This window comes from Salmo trutta, chromosome 3 (genome assembly GCF_901001165.1).
Source record: "Salmo trutta chromosome 3, fSalTru1.1, whole genome shotgun sequence".
NCBI lineage: Eukaryota > Metazoa > Chordata > Actinopteri > Salmoniformes > Salmonidae > Salmo > Salmo trutta.
The window spans coordinates 37150740-37167992 of NC_042959.1; the positions used below are offsets into that span (position 1 = coordinate 37150740).

The following is a 17253-nucleotide window of genomic DNA, read 5'->3' on the forward strand; positions in this document are numbered from 1 at the left end:
GTTCTACCCGGCTCTACGGCCGGACCCATGGTCTGGGCGGGGGCAAAGTCCCGCACCAGAGCCGCCACCGATGCTGGCAGACCCGCGAGCGGAGTGGGTACCGACGCTAGACGCCCACGCGGACCCTCCCCTATTGAGTCAGGTTTTGCGGCCGGAGTCCGCACCTTTGGGGGGGGTACTGTCACGCCCTGACCAGAGAGAGCCTTTTTATTCTCTATTTTGGTTAGGTCGGGGTGTGACTAGGGTGGGTAATCTAGTGTGTGTATTTCTTTGTTGGCCTGGTATGGTTCCCAATCAGAGGCAGCTGTTTAGGATCATATTTAGGCAGCCATTTCCCCACTGTGTTTTGTGGGATCTTGTTTTGAGTTAGTGCATGTGAGCACTCCATAGCTTCACGTGTTCGTTTATTCTTTGTTTTTTTGAGAGTTTCATTTAATAAACATGTGGAACCCAGATCACGCTGTGATTTGGTCTGAGTATGCTTCCAGCGACGATCGTGACAGTGTGTAAACTTTTGACTGGTACTTTAGAAACATATCAGGAGGAGATTTGGTGAACTAAGCAAGGCAGACAAAATTGAGAAGCAAAAATACACACTTTATGAAGGAATTAAGGCAATAAGGGCGTTTGATAGCATGAGTGGCGGAAGTTCACACAGTGCTCTCATCTCTGGATTACAGTGTAGAGCCCTATAGTATAGGGGCTAAACTCCATTCAAGTTGAGCTGAGAGATTGAGATCCTCCTCCCCTGAACTTCTAAATGTTAGATGCATTATTAGAAAGCTTATAAAGCCATTCAAATCTAGACTATATTTTTAAAGGTCAAGTTGAGACGGTTATCAGAGCCACAGGAAATGAATGGGATCTGCAACTTAGCAGTTTACTCCTCCACGTGACAATCAGGGAAAGACATTGTTCCGTTTCCACCCAATAATTATAAGGTTAGCTTCACCATGGTGATTGATAACTGTTAGGGACCAATACATCCTTTTTGTAATCAGGCCAAACTGTGAATTCAACATGGTCATGGAAAACAATAGGAAACTATTTCCATTTAAACTAAAGTTTATTTCAAAACAATAGTCTTTGAGGAATGACCAAAAGTCTTCCAAAATGATATTCACACTTAACAGACTGAGAAATACATAACTGAAGGTCAGGTATGAGAAATAAAGAGGAAGTAAATAAGCAGGAAATAAGGAATGTTTGTGTGCCCCTTCATACTACGGCCAATCAGCTTCTGAAATAATTTGGCAAATATGATTGACTATTGAGGTTTGTAAATCCTGAAACCAATTATATCTACACTTAGTGCCAACCTATTGATTCTGAAAGTAAACAAGAAAATAGATGATTGTGCAATAGTCCAACTTGTCATGGCGCAGTGTGTGTGTGCGCGTGTGTGTGTGCAGGTGTGCGTGCATGCGTGTGCACATTGAGTGTGAGGATACACAGTAAATGTATTTTAAAGTCAAGAAGGAGACTACTTTGTGTGTCAGGCACATAGCCTACCGTAATCCTAAAGGGATAGATAAAACCCCAATGTGGCAAGTCCATCTGTTAAGCCAGTTATGGAAAACTTGCTTTGACAGCTGCAGGATATTGTGATTCTGTAAGGGGTTTCCATCCGATTGAAACACGCCATTGTGTAATGAGGCTCACGTCTGTCTGTCATACTTAGGTCTGTCTGGGAACCAGGATGTGTGGTATTTGTCTGTCAAAAGTCTGTCAGTGACCAAGCTGAGCCATATGGTCCACTGTTTTGGGGCCAAAATGACACAGCAGCAACTCAGCATGTTTGTGGACCTCCGTGATATGTTCAACGTTAGCCTTACTGTACACCTTAAGAGACATTGTGACATTGGTTAGCATAATAATGAACCCATGGGACTCCATTAAAAAACATGATAAGATTTATACACAGATAAGTCTGTTTTTACCTGGTACATGTAGTATGTTTATTCTAAAGACTCTCTCAGTCTGATGCAGTCCCTGTGCACTGTAAATAAACCAGAGGAGAGGTTGGGAGTGACGCACACAGCTTTCCTTGTATTGGCTAAAGGAGAAATGATCTCCTGCTGTGTGAATCAATAGGCTGTATTCTAACTGTGCTGCGGGACTGGAACAGAAGGCCATTGCCTATGGTAAAATGGTAAAGCTTCCCTACCGGAGTGAGCCTCTTTATTCACAATTATATAACAAGCTAGGCAGCCAATGAACACTCCACTCCCTCACTCATTCTGTTTGAAGAGAAAAAGACTGAGAATGCTTTACATTTGGAATAAACAACTGTAATTCTCTATGAAGTGGTTGAATGATACTGTTATCTGTAATCTAAATTACTAGCATGCTCCCTATTGAAACCAGGTGATGCCTAAAAGAAACTTGACGCCAGGGATTAATAACATCTCTCCGTCTTAAATCATCATTTATTTATTAGAGCTCTCACCGACCAACAGAAAAAGTCATACATGTTCTGTCCCCCTGACAGAGAAGAAGTTCATGAAAATAGTGACCCATCTGTGTTCCATCAAAATAAATACTGAGGAGTTTTATTACAAAAGTTTATTCTTCAACAACACTGTTGGGAGATTTACTGTACAACACATTCATGCTGTGAGCTTCCACTGCCTTCAGGGCAGCCTTCAGAGGTGGCACCCAAAGAGTGAGAGCGGAAGGTTGGAGGAGGTTCCTAGGGTGAAGGCATGGTGACGACATGTTGGGGACTAACTGAAACTGAAAAATGATTGCATCAAAGCTTCCAAACCTAAAGGGAATGTATGGCTTTGAGATACAACTCTTTCTCAGACATTGGTTATATCTGAACAAACTTTTAAAAACGTAATACTGTGTTGAGTTGTAAAAGTAGCAACATTTGTGTATGTTTGGAGGTATGACATTTGCTGCAACTTAAATGGTTTGTTGAAACTGCATATTTCATTTTATTCTTCCTCATTGTCCAATATCTCCCCAGATGAGTTATGTAGGTTACAATTGACTTTGATCTGTATATTACATTGTGGCTCTACACGAGATGCCGTCCCTTGCCTCTGCCTCTAGACAACTGCGTCCGTATCCATCTCAGGGTAGGAGTGCTGATCTAAGATCATTTTAGCATTTTAGTTCATAACGAATAAGATTGTATAGACAGATCCTAGCTCAGCACTCCTTCTCTGAGACGCTTTGTGGATACGGCCCACTTCAGAGTTCAGCCTCTCTCAGATGTTCTCAACATGCAGAGGCTGGGGAATACACCACGGGGACAGATGATGCCTGTGGTTCTGATCACTAATGAACAGGTGAAGCATTTAATTAATCATCGCCTTAACCTTTACGTACATGCATGTAGAGCTGGGCGATATGGGGAAAAAAAATCCATATCATGATAAATTGCCAGAATTTATGCGATAATGATAAATAGAATGATACATTTATGACATTACCTTAAACTTTACCACAGCTTTTTTTTAATGATCGTTTAAACCAGGGGTCTCCAACAGGTCGATCACGAGCAGCCCACCTATGAGTAGCTCAACAAACAATTCTGAGGTATGCTATATACAACTTCCCCCAAAACCTTCTCAATTAAATGTTAACCGCAAAGCTGGCTTACCTGGCAGAAGTATATCATTTGTATGATTATACTTTGTCATGAATTGAGAAGCAGCAGTACAGAACCATTGTTAGACCAGCACATTAGACCGGCACATTCCTCAGTCGCCAGATGTGCAATTAAAGAGGAATTACAATCAAAAATCGACATTTCTTCCAGACCTAAAAAAAAATGTCTTATGTGATTTAAGCATTGACATGGACTCAGAACATCCAATGTTGTTGTTTCTCTATGAACAATAGGAATTTTAAAAGTGAAAAATAAAACAGAACGTAATTTAGGAAAATCTAAAACAGAATTTTTGGGAAAAAAAATCCGATTTTTAAAGGGCCCCGCTTAGAGTAGTTTATTAACCATTATTTTACCAGGTATATTGACAAAAAACATAGGGAACTACTTTCTCTTGTACACTAAGGACCCAAGGAAGAGCTGCAGGTGAGAGGAGAAAATGATAATGTGTCTGTTTGAAACCAAAGATTTATTGTGTAACTGGTGACATAATACTTTTAAAAAAAGTAGCTCTCATGCTAGAAAAGGTTGGAGATCCCTGCTTTAAACTATTACTACTAGTGTGATGGTTGTAGCCATCAAATGTTCCATTAACAATCACCCATATTAGCAAACTCATTTCAAACTTCACATTTCTCTAGTATAGGCTACTTATCCTAATGAACGAAATGCCTGCGATAAGTGATCAATTTGGTCGGTGTCAATCATTTTTGGTTTATTGTCCCAACTCTACGTGTATGTAACTCAACAAGGATTAAAGGAGGTCCTACAGGACTATTCACAGGGAAAGTACAATGAATTACCAATGTATTACTGTACCGTTCCCAGTATCACGTCTGTTTTCAAAACGTCTGATAAATAATTACACTGTATATTGTGTAACTGGTATCTGAATATACAGTATAAAATTAGGTAGTTGATGGTTCTCCTTTCAAATCTACCTCAGGTGTGTAACTAAAGTAAATCTCCACAGGTTGTGTTCTAATTCTGGACTTTCAACCACCAACACATAATGTACCATACATGTTGATCACAGAGATTTATATTCCAGGTGTCATGGAAACTGCCAGGCCCAGAGGAGTATGTACGCAGCACATCTATTATCACAAACAAAACATGAAGGGAAACCCACTCCTTTTTAGTCTGGGTGGAATTCTTATGCTGGCCACGTCAATTGAAAACTGGCAATAAAATGTTGTGATGTACAAGGTTTATGAACATCTTGAACATAAAAAACAGCTGTATGTGACTATGCATACACATATGTGTACTGTAGTATATGGTGGCATACATGTTCAGGCTTTATCATTATACTGTGCTAGAAGGATAGGCCAGCAGAGCTACTGGAATGAAGAATATTAAGCCATTATAATTGCTGTGTTCAAGTCCACTGAAGAGACACAGACTCATATCCCACTTTTTGCTGAAAAATATTCATCCATGTACATTTTAAAATCCCAGAAATATAAGCCTTAATTATGCTGGAAGTTCAATGCATATATCATCTTCTTAATTGGCGGAATTAATTCCTGAAATAGGAAACACAAACAAAGAAAAATATACAAATTCAATTTTTAAATTGTTCATGAACAAACATTATGTTGCATTGTTTGCACTGTAAGCAAGTAAAGTCCCACTCACAAAGGGAATGATTTGAGACTATTTTGATTATTATATAATTAGAATGGGTCTTCATGGATTGTACACGTGGCATTTACCTTTGTATCCAAAATAATGCACTACAGACTTTTCTGAATGTATCATCAAAAATACAATACAAAACAAAATCTTCAGAATGAATGAAAAGGAAAGTAAATCATTTAAGTGATCAAAATACCTTTGTTTATAAAGTTGGTCTTGGACAATCAACTGATGAGAAGACTGGAATAATCTTTTTACATCATTATCATCTATATATTACTAAAGTGCCAGTGCTTCAATTATGAAGAGGTCACAGTCTGAGATAAATAGCTTTTTTTTAAGGAGCATGAAAAAAACAAGAACAAAAAAAAAAACATTGGTTTGAAATCTGTTCCAGAAGGGTATAGCACTGTAAAGGCTCTGCCTACACTGGGTGTACAAAACATTATTGACACCTGCTCTTTCCAGGACATACTGACCAGGTGAATCCAGGTGAAAGCTATGATCCCTTATTGATGTCACTTGTTAAATCCACTTCAATCAGTGTAGATGAAAGGGAGGAGACAGGTTAAAGAAGGATTTTTAAGCCTTGAGACAATTGAGACATGGATTGTGTATGTTTGCCATTCAGAGGGTGAATGGGCAAGACAAAAGTTTTAAGTGCATTTGAATGTGGCATAGTAGTAGGTGCTAGGCGCACCGATTTGTGTCAAGAACTGCAATGCTGCTGGGTTTTTCACTCAACAGTTTCCTGTGTGTATCAAGAATGGTCCACCACCCTAAGGACATCCAACTGTGGGAAGCATTGGAGTGAACATGGACCATAACTGTTGAATGCTTTTGACACCTTGTAGAGTCCATGCCCTGACAAATTGAGGCTGTTCTGAGGGCAAAAGTGGGGGGTGTCCTTAACGTTTTGTAAACATAGTGTATATATTCTAAATACATTTAGCTGTCAGTTGTTGCAGGAAAAAACAAGAACATTTCTATTGACCAAAACCCTCTGAATAGAAGAGCTGTCATTGCCACTGAAAATCATGCCCTGTAAAGTCTATCTAGATATATTCTGAAAGTTTCCTCAAATAAAACTTGAAGTTATTAGTACTTCCCATGAATCTTCAGGGGAAAGATTGAGTCCAAGGACAGGAGGGAAGGAGGGAGTGACAGACATTTTGGTTTTGTAAGGAGGAAGACAGGATGGATGTAATGACTTATGGCTTAATGCTACTGGACACTGTGTAACACACTCAACCTTGCCCCAAACACCCCACTCAGAGACAATCTGCTCATGAGGATCATCTGCTGAGCTATCTATTAAAGCCTCATGCAGTCTTTTTCATTTTATTTTTTTAAATCATCACTCAGTGTCTAACAAATCACTATGAGTGTTTGTTTCATGATAATAAATCAAAATATATGTGTCTATCATTTATTTCCCTGAGCCTTCTTTTGCCATTGAAATGCTCAGACTGATCGTGTGGATGTACTGATACATCTGATTGGATCATCTAGACCAGGGTTTTCCAAACCTCTCACATTTTTGTTTGAACTCTAAACTGGCACACCTGATTCAATTAGTCAACTAATCCTCACGCCTTTGCCTAATTGAATCAGATGTGGCACTTTAGGGTTAAAACTCAAACGTGAAACATCTGAGGAGAGGATTGGGAAACCCTGGTCTAGACTCAAGGGCAGGGGTGTCAAACTCATTCCATGGAGGGCATAGTGTCTGCTGGTTTTGGGGTTTTCCTTTCAAATAAGACATAAACAACCAGGGGAGGGGAGTTCCTTAGCGACCTTAATTCATCAACCAGGTACAAGGGAGGAGCGAACACTCGTAGATACTCACCCAGATATTGGTCAGAATAATCAGATCAGATTGTGATATCATGCTTTGGGCCAAAAACTCCATTCCACCTGAACAAGCTGAAATTCCAGGCATTTTTTTTCTTCAAAAAGCTTACACTAAAAGGGCATTTTCATAATTTTCACAATTTAATTTTTTTTCTCGACCTGATAGTCTGGAAATATCATACAAAAAAATGGTAAATAATGCTTTTGACTGCACTGCCCCTTTAAGATTGGACATTTCATCAGGAAGTTCAACCAACAGGGTAATTTTGTTTAAGTTGCTGGGATACGTCGCTTGGATGTGTGTTTAACGGATGAATGTATGGGGAAAATGCAGTTGGTATTCTTTACATCCTGCTGTATATGACTATGTATGATCTCTTTGCATTGTTTTCTGAAAGGATATATTCCCAGTGCTTTGGACAGAATGTTATTAACTGAACTACTGAGCCTCTATTTGGTGACTCGCAGAAAATGAAACGCTGGCTTTGGTGGCGATTGCCTTTTAAACGAGCTAGTCATCATTGGTAGCCTACTGAAGGATTCAGCAAGTGGAATGGTTAGCTTTGGAATCGCACAGGAAAAGAAAGTCAATGTTTACATTTCAAGTGCAGGTAAATATACATTTCAAGGGATAACTTGGATTGTTCATGAATACAAAATGCCAGAAAATTGTAGTACACTCCAGCAAATGTTTTCGGACTGCTGTTAGTAATGCATAAGAAATTCGATGTTGCTGTGGACTAGACTAAACACGTGGTGTTGAGAGGGGCACTTCATGAAGTATAGGACATGATCTGTAGTAGACAACACACATCAGTAGGAGGCAAAATACTGTGACCAAGATTAAATTGCTTCAGCAACCATAATCTTTAAAAACATGTCCAATCTTATTGCATGGTCCATCTTTGTCGACATCTGAGAGAGGGGTCATGAGAGAAAAGGGATCATTTATAAAGTGTAGTAGCTAATAATGCACTTCAGGGGCTGAATTATTTCATCACATACCATACAATACCGTGGGTGTGTTAAAATACTTGATCGCTTTCGGCTTTTGAAGATTATGCAGAGTATCAAAGGAAAGTTATGGGATCTAGGCTGATAGTGATTGAGTATAGGGCACCACTGACAGGGAGAGATAAGAGACCTGAAGTTGAATAAAATGAGAATATTTTCAAGTTAATACTTAATTCTAAATGAAGGGGTTATGAGCCCTCTGTGCCTGTGTGAAATTGCACCTCCTTAAATCAATAAAGCTTATTGAAATGTTTATATTGGTGACAGATAACACCACGCATTACTGGAACACTAACAGAGCTAGCTAAAGTGGATCAGAAAGATTGAGTCTTTTTCTTCCTTTTCTAAGCAAAGGAAATATGAAACGACATATCTTAAAACAAAGTTAATATCAAATAGCTTTGGCAACATTATTCAACCTTAAAGTATTCCACAGTCCATAATCGATCCCGCTACTAAGAATTCAGTCCAAACGTGTTGTTGGTTTGGCTGTCTCTCGGTGGGAGAGGCCGCATTAGAATGACACCCTCTAGGGCTGGTTCTGGTTCTGACCCAGTCCCTGTCTCAGGTTGCACAGGGTAGTGTCTGTCTGACTGTCTGTGGTTGTCAGAAGCAGGACTCCGGTGACTCTGTGGCTTTTCCTTTTCAATATGGTTTCCATTGTGCAGGGCAGCATACCTGAAATTATACAAACACAGAATGTAACATTTCATTTCAAACTGACATTGGGTAGGCATTCAATTAACTTCAATATCCGAGATGCATCAATACTCTTTGATGAGTAACTCCTAAAACAAACATTTCACAGAATACAGAACAATAGATTTTACACAGGACTCACTGTTTTGTTGAACTTGTAGCATACCCTTAAAATGAGAGAGATATTGTTAAGTAACTTAAAACCACATGAAGCGAGCAGCACTCCTGCCTGATTCAAGCAGTCTGGTTAATGTGAAGCTCTGGGATTACAGTAAATTGGGTTCGGCTCTGCGGAGGTGAGCCTGACTTTCTCTTTTCTGGGGTTCTTGTTGGCTGCAATACAGGAGTGGAACTTCAGTGAAACCTTAACTGGTTCACTCTAAGGGTCATGATAAATCAGGATTAGTGATAAACCTATGATGTTGTCGGCATGCTTTAAATGACAATATTCAGATCCACTATACAAATATACCCCACAAATCATACAATCCAACATAGAAAAGTGGGATAGGAGGCTGAGTCAAGCCAGTGCCAAGTCTGCAAGACTCCTACTTGAGATAACTATCCCTTTCACCATCTGGCATCATAAGAACTTGAAGATACACCAAAAAAGGCAGACATTTTTCCTTTAATGGATGGCTGAAATCATGTCATGTTGATGATACAGAATGGTGAGTGAAAACCATCCAGCTGCACATTTTAGACGCAAGTCATGATTTTAACTTTGACAAGTTTAGGGCAACAGATGTTTTCGTAATACTTATTTTTCCTTACACAGTAAAACATTACTTCGCTAACTCTCAGATGAGTAAGCGATATGATCAACAGTTTCATATTTCTTCAAATTCTGTGACGCTTTGCACCGATCATCTCCCCACAAAGGACATACAATCAGAAGTTGGAATGAGCTCCCTATAAAGTACAAAACGGTCACGTTGACTGTAACGTGATCATTAATTCACTCCAAATATAAAACAGACTTTCAAGGGAAATTGAGACATAGGAATATGGCAAAAATCATTGCGTAAAATAATCATGCTAACTAAATTACATTTCCCACGTGCAAGAAAGCAAATCGTCAAACAGGTGAGAAAGAAACACCATTTGGAAACCATATAATGAGTGATTTCTCTGGAGTAAATCGCTTACATTGAAGTGAATCAAACAATTCCCAGTCATATTGACTCATTGTCTCTGTTTGAGAGGTGGAAGCCATCCTAAAACCATTAGGATCTGTTTTCATAAACAACCAAACCAAAGGCAATTCCTGCTTAGAAATTGGCTGTGAAATTTACTTTAAAAAAAACCTCAAAACTGTCTAATGTTCCGGGATTTAAGGAAATGTGCTAGAGCTTTCCAATGGAGCAGAACCCAAAATTGCTACCACATTGCAGTGTTTAACCCAAAATGTGCTGCTTGTGGTGGTACAACTGATATAGTGGTACCAATTACCCACAGAGAGGACCACAGACTGAAAGGAAGATGGTGACACTGCTCCTAATGGATAAAATGCTCTGGAAACACATGACTTAGATTATGATGCAGTAATTGCAGTGATCGAGGGGCAGATGAGTTCATCTCCTCTTTTTCTCTGTATCCCTATATCAGCTCCTGAGCTATGTAATAAGGGATAGCAGCAACACACAGTAGGCCAGAGCATCCTCTTGACTGGCGTGTCCACCACACAATCTCTGCTGCCCTCTCTCTGATTCTCATCTTGACTTTATTAACGCTTAACCGCTGACATTTTAATGTAATCCATCCAAACCTTTTAGAGAGCTTGTCTTACGTTTCATATAAACACTTTTGCGAGTCGCTGGGCTTTAAACCCCCTAGAGTCTAGTGACGGTGTGTTAATCTAAGTAACCTAATAAAAAAAAATCCCATCAGAATCTGTCAGTTTAAAACCCTCTAGAGTCTAAGCCCTGTCAAAGCCGGGGTAGGGGTTCTACTAAGCTAACATATGGAATTGATTTAAGATGGTCACACCAAGGATCATTTAACTATTTTATGAAACATTTTAAGACCCCTTAAGGTATCAAAAATTATATTTAAAAAATATTTTATGAAACATTGAAATTGGCATTACTGCTATTAGCCCATATAACTCACTGAATAACAGATTCACTAAATGGAACAACAGATTGTCCGCCCAAAAAATCTAAAGAAAGTTTGTTCTGAAATGTCTGTTCTATATCTGAGAGATATAAGAAAGATCAGGAAACAATTTTTTTCTTTCTCCATATATACATTGTTTTTACTGGTACCTATGACCTTGTGACGAGTCTTGTTAGAGCAAAACAACCGACATGTACTGTACGTGTTCACAACAAATTCACCTTTCCACAGAGTGGTCATATTAGTCCCATGACGCTTCTCGGGTGGTAGAGCAAAAACGGAGAACCCCATCGTGTTCATGAGAGTCTCATCTTTCCACAGAGGGGTTTGTAGGCCAAACCGCTTGGACGCTTTCGATGTTTTAGTGAGAAGACCGATTTTCAGGATGTCTCATGGTCTGACAAACACCGCTTTAGCTCTGCCATCGGCGGATGCAGTGGATTGAGACGCACCCCATGCAAAAAAATACAAAAAGCTACAGTTTAAACAGACGGATTTTGATGGAAATTGTAGGAGAAAGGTTAAGCAAGGGATATCATTTTTTTTGTTGCATGGGCTGCGTCTCAATCCACCGCATCCGCCTATGGCAGCCTTCTGCATCTGAAGGTGGCCGAACTACAGCGTGGTTTGTCAGAACATGAGACATCCCGAAACTCGGTTTTCTCACGAAAAACTCTGTAGCGTCTGAATGGTAGGCCAAACCATTCAGTTCGAAAGGTTTGGCCTAAAAAAACTAATATGACCACTCTGTGGAAAGATGAGACTCTCAGGAACACGAGGGTGTTCTGACTTTCGCTACAACCCCCACGGGACTCGTCTGAAGTTGGTACCGTCGATGTAGCATCCAAACTGTTTAGGCTACAAACTAATGTGAAAAGGGAAGATTCTCACAAACACGATGGTGTTCTCCATTTTGCTCTACAGCCCCCACAAGTGCCACGGGACTCGTCTGAAGGTAACCAGTACTACTTTAAAAAAATCTATGGAAGAATGAAGGTAGTTTTGTGCCTACCACAAAAAATGGGTTAAATATGTGTAAAAAAATATATATTTACACTACCGGTCAAGAGTTTTAGAACACCTACTCATTCAAGGGTTTTTCTTTATTTTTATTATGTTCTACTTTGTAAAATAATAGGGAAGATATCAAAACTACGAAATAACACATATGGAATCATGTAGTAACCAAAAAAGTGTTAACAAATCAAAATATATATTATATTTGAGATCCTTCAAATAGCCACCCTTTGCCTTGATGACAGCTTTGCACACTCTTGTCATTCTCTCAACCAGCTTCACCTGGAATGCTTTTCCAAGAGTCTTGAGAGACTTCCCACATATGCTGAGCACTTGTTGGCTGCTTTTCCTTCACTCTGCGGTCCGACTCATCCCAACCATCTCAATTTGGTTGAGGTCGGGTGATTGTGGAGGCCAGGTCATCTGATGCAGCACTCCATCACTCTCCTTCTTGGTAAAATAGCCCTTAGATAGCCTGGAGGTGTGTTGGGTCATTGTCCTGTTGAAAAACAAATGATAGTCCCACTAAGCCCAAACCAGATGGGATGGCGTATCGGTGCAGAATGCTGTGGTAGCCATGCTGGTTAAGTGTGCCTTGAATTCTAAATAAATCACAGACAGTGTCACGAGCAAAGCACCCCCACACCATAACACCTCCTCCTCCATGCTTTACGGTGGGAAATACACATGCGGAGATGATCTGTTCACCCACACGTATCTCACAAAGACAAAGCGGTTGGAACCAAAAATATCCAATTTGGACTCCAGACCAAAAGACAAATGTCCACCGGTCTAATGTCCATTGCTCGTGTTTCTTGTCCCAAGCAAGTCTCTTTTTCTTTTTGGCGTCCTTTAGTAGTGGTTTCTTTGCAGAAATTCGACTATGAAGGCCTGATTCACAGTCTCCTCTGAACAGTTGATGTTGAGATGTGTCTGTTACTTGAACACCATGAAGCATTTATTTGGTCTCCGATTTGTGAGGCTGGTAACTCTAATTAACTTATCTTCTGCAGCAGAGGTAACTCTGGGTCTTCCATTCCAGTGGCGGTCCTCATGAGAGCCAGTTTCCGTATTGACTGACCATGTCTTAAAGTAAAGTTCTCTTTGCTTATTTGAGCTGTTCTTAACATAATATGGACTTCGTCTTTTTAACGCCCCCCCCCCCATTTCAATTAACACCTGTTAATTGAAATGCATTCCAGGTGACTACCTCATGAAGCTGCTTGAGAGAATGTCAAGAGTGTGCAAAGCTGTCATCAAGGCAAAGGGTGGCTATTTGAAGAATCTCAAATATAAAATACAACTGATTTGTTTAACACTTTTTTGGGTTATTACATGATTCCATATGTGTTATTTCATAGTTTTAATTTCATCACTATTATTCTACAATGTAGAAAATAGTAAAAATAAAGAAAAACCCTTGAATTAGTAGGTGTTCTAAAACTTTTGACCGGTAGTGTATATTTCCTGAGTGTATATTTCCTGAACCCCCAATGGCTTAGACCCTTAAGAATTAAATGTCACAAACAATGTAGGCTCCCTGAATCCAAAACTGTTACTTGGGCAAGCTTAGAAATAGGAACAAATACCTGCCTTTTGTCACCTGCCCTGTATATACAGTAAACTGGTGGTGGATGATCAAGGAAGTGTTCGAGAGACATCCAACTCAGGCCCGTATCCACAAAGCATCTCAGAGTAGGAGTGCTGATCTAGGATCTGTCAATATAATCTTATTCATTAGTATCTAAAAGGCAAAACTGATCCTAGATCAGCACTCCTACTCTGAGACGCTTTGTGGATATGAGCCCAGGTCTCATCTCATTGGTATTAATGGTTCATTACCACTGACCACAGCATAACAGCCACTCAGCTGTGGCCACAGCAGTCAAGTGTTTGATCTGTGCCATATGCTTCACTGTGGGTTAGACACAGTGCTGCCTCAGAGTTCAACAAACTCCATAATGTAACTACAACAAGAATTACTGTATACATTTGCAGCTACTCTGGTAGAGGATGGTAATTCAAAGTGAACATCATAATTTATTGTGAGAGGGCTTAAACTTTTAAATTTTGGTCTAGGAGAATAAATACATGTGCTCATTCTAACAAATTTTGTCTGAACAACTTTGTTAGGAGAATGACTAAACAGTTGGGCATCAGTTTGAAAATATAAATAGTGAAATTAAATGAATCAGAGAGCGGGGCTGAGAATCTAACTAATTAGATAAAATATGTTTTCCAGTTTGTTTATCTGGGCGACGTCAGAGCGAAGACTAAATGTTTTGCCATTTCAGCCTGCTAAGGAGCACAATCTATGGCAGAGGAGCAGGGGTCAAAGCTTCCTTACTGAGGTGTTTGGAATTAAATAGGGAAGCAAAACCCAGATAACTTGCTCCTCTTGGTAATAGGCAACTCTGCAATTCCAACCTTCTTTTGGAGGAGGAGAGGGAATGTATTACAAACTAATCTTTTCCAACATGTTCTAGTTCACATCAGGGTGTCACGTAAAAAACTTCCCAGCATGAAATAGTTCCTAATCGTTCTGATTGTTCTGATTGTGTTCTAAAATGTATCCCACATGTACATTTTCCCAGTTCAATAATTGCATCTTTTTTTGTGGATGTCTGAGCTCATGTGGATGATTCTCTCTCTCTCACCCTCCCTCAACCTCAAAAAACTGTTCTGTCTGCATGAACATTTGCTTCACACATCTGCAAATCAATGGTGGCCAGGAGTATTGACTCTGACCAATCAGAAGCTTGTTGAGGCATGAGGTCAGCATATAAATTCCCGGACTCGCGTGTCAAAGTGCTGAGGGTTGATGTGAGGAGAGATTCTTTTGCAATTGCAAAGACTTGGGTGCTGCGTTTTTGATTGCCAGTGCATATATGCTTGTGAGTTAGTTAGTTAGTTAGTTAGTTAGCTATACAAACAAGTTAAAACTGCACACCTCTGAGAAGATGCCATCTTTACCCGTTTATAGCTAATTATGCTAGTTAGCTAGCCAAATCAAGGGCGAGGGGGTGTGAGACAAACATCTGCACGAGCTCAGCCATCCACACAGACGTACGTGCAAATTATTGACGGCGAACATTTTCACGCTGGTAGAAATCTTTACAACATGACGTCACAATCACAACACAATCAGAACGATTGGGAACTATTTCATGCTGGGAAGATTTGTACATGACACAGGGCACCGGGAGGGCATCAGGACACAACGGGGGGGGCCTCCCTTCATTACACTGGGGCTCACGTTCCACCTGTATTTCTCCAGAAGAGGGACAGGGACGGCAGCAGGGGGGCGCCCCAGATTTGACTTGAAGTCTTTATTGAACGATGCCAGTCTGATTAAGCAAGCTATTGTCTCTCTGAGGATGTAGGCTGAATGAAGGGTACTGCTCCACATCCACTACCCACTGTTGTTTCCAGTATTTATTTATGCAAAGTCGCATTAACATAGGAACCTCATTTACATAAGAATTTCATTAATATACAAATGTATTTTTGAAGGGAGCCTTAAATGAGACATGGCACCATAGAGAATGCCCATATGCTAACCTGGATATAGACATGGAGCTCCATCATACAGAATGCCCATATGCTAGTCTGGATATAGACATGGAGCTCCATCATACAGAATGCCCATATGCTAGTCTGGATATAGACATGGAGCTCCATCATACAGACTGCCCATATGCTAATCTGGATATAGACATGGAACTCCAAACAAGGCCCAGTGCAAGACTGGCAGGACCACAGAGAGAAGTCAAGCAGTGTGATTGATCTTTCAGTGAGGGGTCCAGAATACGGACAGTTCCCTGGCTGGTTAGAAACACACACACACACACACACACACCTACAATCAGGGCAGGGGTCAGACAGGCAGCTGTGGGTGTCCAGGCTAGCTAACACACAGGGGAGCCAGCGGTGGTAGTTGGAGGAACGTTGTGTCTGTTTCAAGATAATAACATCAACATGCTGAAACTCTAAATGGAACAAAGATAGTTTGATTACTTCGAGTTGAGTGACGGTTGCCGTTGCAGTGGTAGAGCATTCCTGACCTGATTGTTTCTTTGACTGGAAAGAGGAGCCAATATGGACAGAGCAAAAATAAGAAAAGTACCTACGAGTCCCCTGGGAGAGGAGAAGTCTGTTAACCTTACAATTCAGTGTGCGAGGTGTGTGTGTCTGTGGGTGTTTGACAGAGAGCGAGAGAGTGTTGAGTAATAAGAATAAGACAGAGTAAACCTTTGTGTGTGAACATGTTTTTAAAAGTGTGTTGTGGAGAGGAGTGTGCTGTAAATGTACAAGTCTGATGCCTTTTTGTCTTCACATAAACCAGAAAAAAAATCTCGCAATACATTTTCAGAGGCCGGCCCCAACACCTGAAGTTCTATTGCCAAGGTTTAGGTGAGGATCGCACTAAAGGGGGTCCTATCCCCGCTTTCCGATTGGAGAAAAATAATATTGCATTTTCTTTGAGAACATTCCCATCATTTAGACTCCCGAGTGGCGCAGCGGTCTAAGGCACTGCATCTTAGTGCAAGAGGTGTCACTACAGTCCCTGGTTCAAATCCAGCCTGTATCACATCTGGCAATGATTGGGAGTCCCATAAGGCAGCGCACAGTGTCGTCCGGGTTTGGCCGTGGTAGGCCGTCATTGTAAATAAGAATTTGTTCTTAAATAAAAGGTTACATTTAAATTGAAAATAATCACAGTATGTGAGCCTCACAGCCAGAGCAGCCAGGGGAATACAGTAGGGTGAAGAGTGTTGACTCAGGTGAGACCAGACTGCTGTTCATGAATAACCAGAGCAGCCAGGGGAATACAGTAGGGTGAAGAGTGTTGACTCAGGTGAGACCAGACTGCTGTTCATGAATAACCAGAGCAGCCAGGGGAATACAGTAGGGTGAAGAGTGTTGACTCAGGTGAGACCAGACTGCTGTTCATGAATAACCAGAGCAGCCAGGGGAATACAGTAGGGTGAAGGGTGTTGACTCAGGTGAGACCAGACTGCTGTTGATGAATAATTGTAGCTAGCTGCTGGCAGACAACATCCCAAGATGACATTACATGTTTCAATGGGCGTAAAACTTAGGAAACACAACATAAAAAAAATATCAGCTAGTGTTTACCTGCTCGTCGCCAACAGGAGAGCATAAGCGTTTATGATTCAGGACAGTGCTGCACCACACACGTGAGGGTTAGAGGTATGGTGTTTCATTGACTAATTCATACAAAAGTTACTTTTAAAACTCTTCACATTTCATATTGAAGACACAAT

General features: G+C 40.5%; 1 long non-coding RNA gene across 1 annotated transcript; it reads right to left on the minus strand.

Annotated features, from left to right (window-relative positions):
* Window positions 1-6615: 6615 nt before the first annotated feature.
* LOC115174720 (uncharacterized) lies at window positions 6616-10859 on the minus strand. Its single transcript, XR_003871829.1, has 2 exons — window positions 8973-10859; window positions 6616-8809 (listed from the first exon to the last, which is right to left on the minus strand). It is a non-coding gene; the product is annotated as an uncharacterized LOC115174720 (long non-coding RNA).
* Window positions 10860-17253: the final 6394 nt, after the last annotated feature.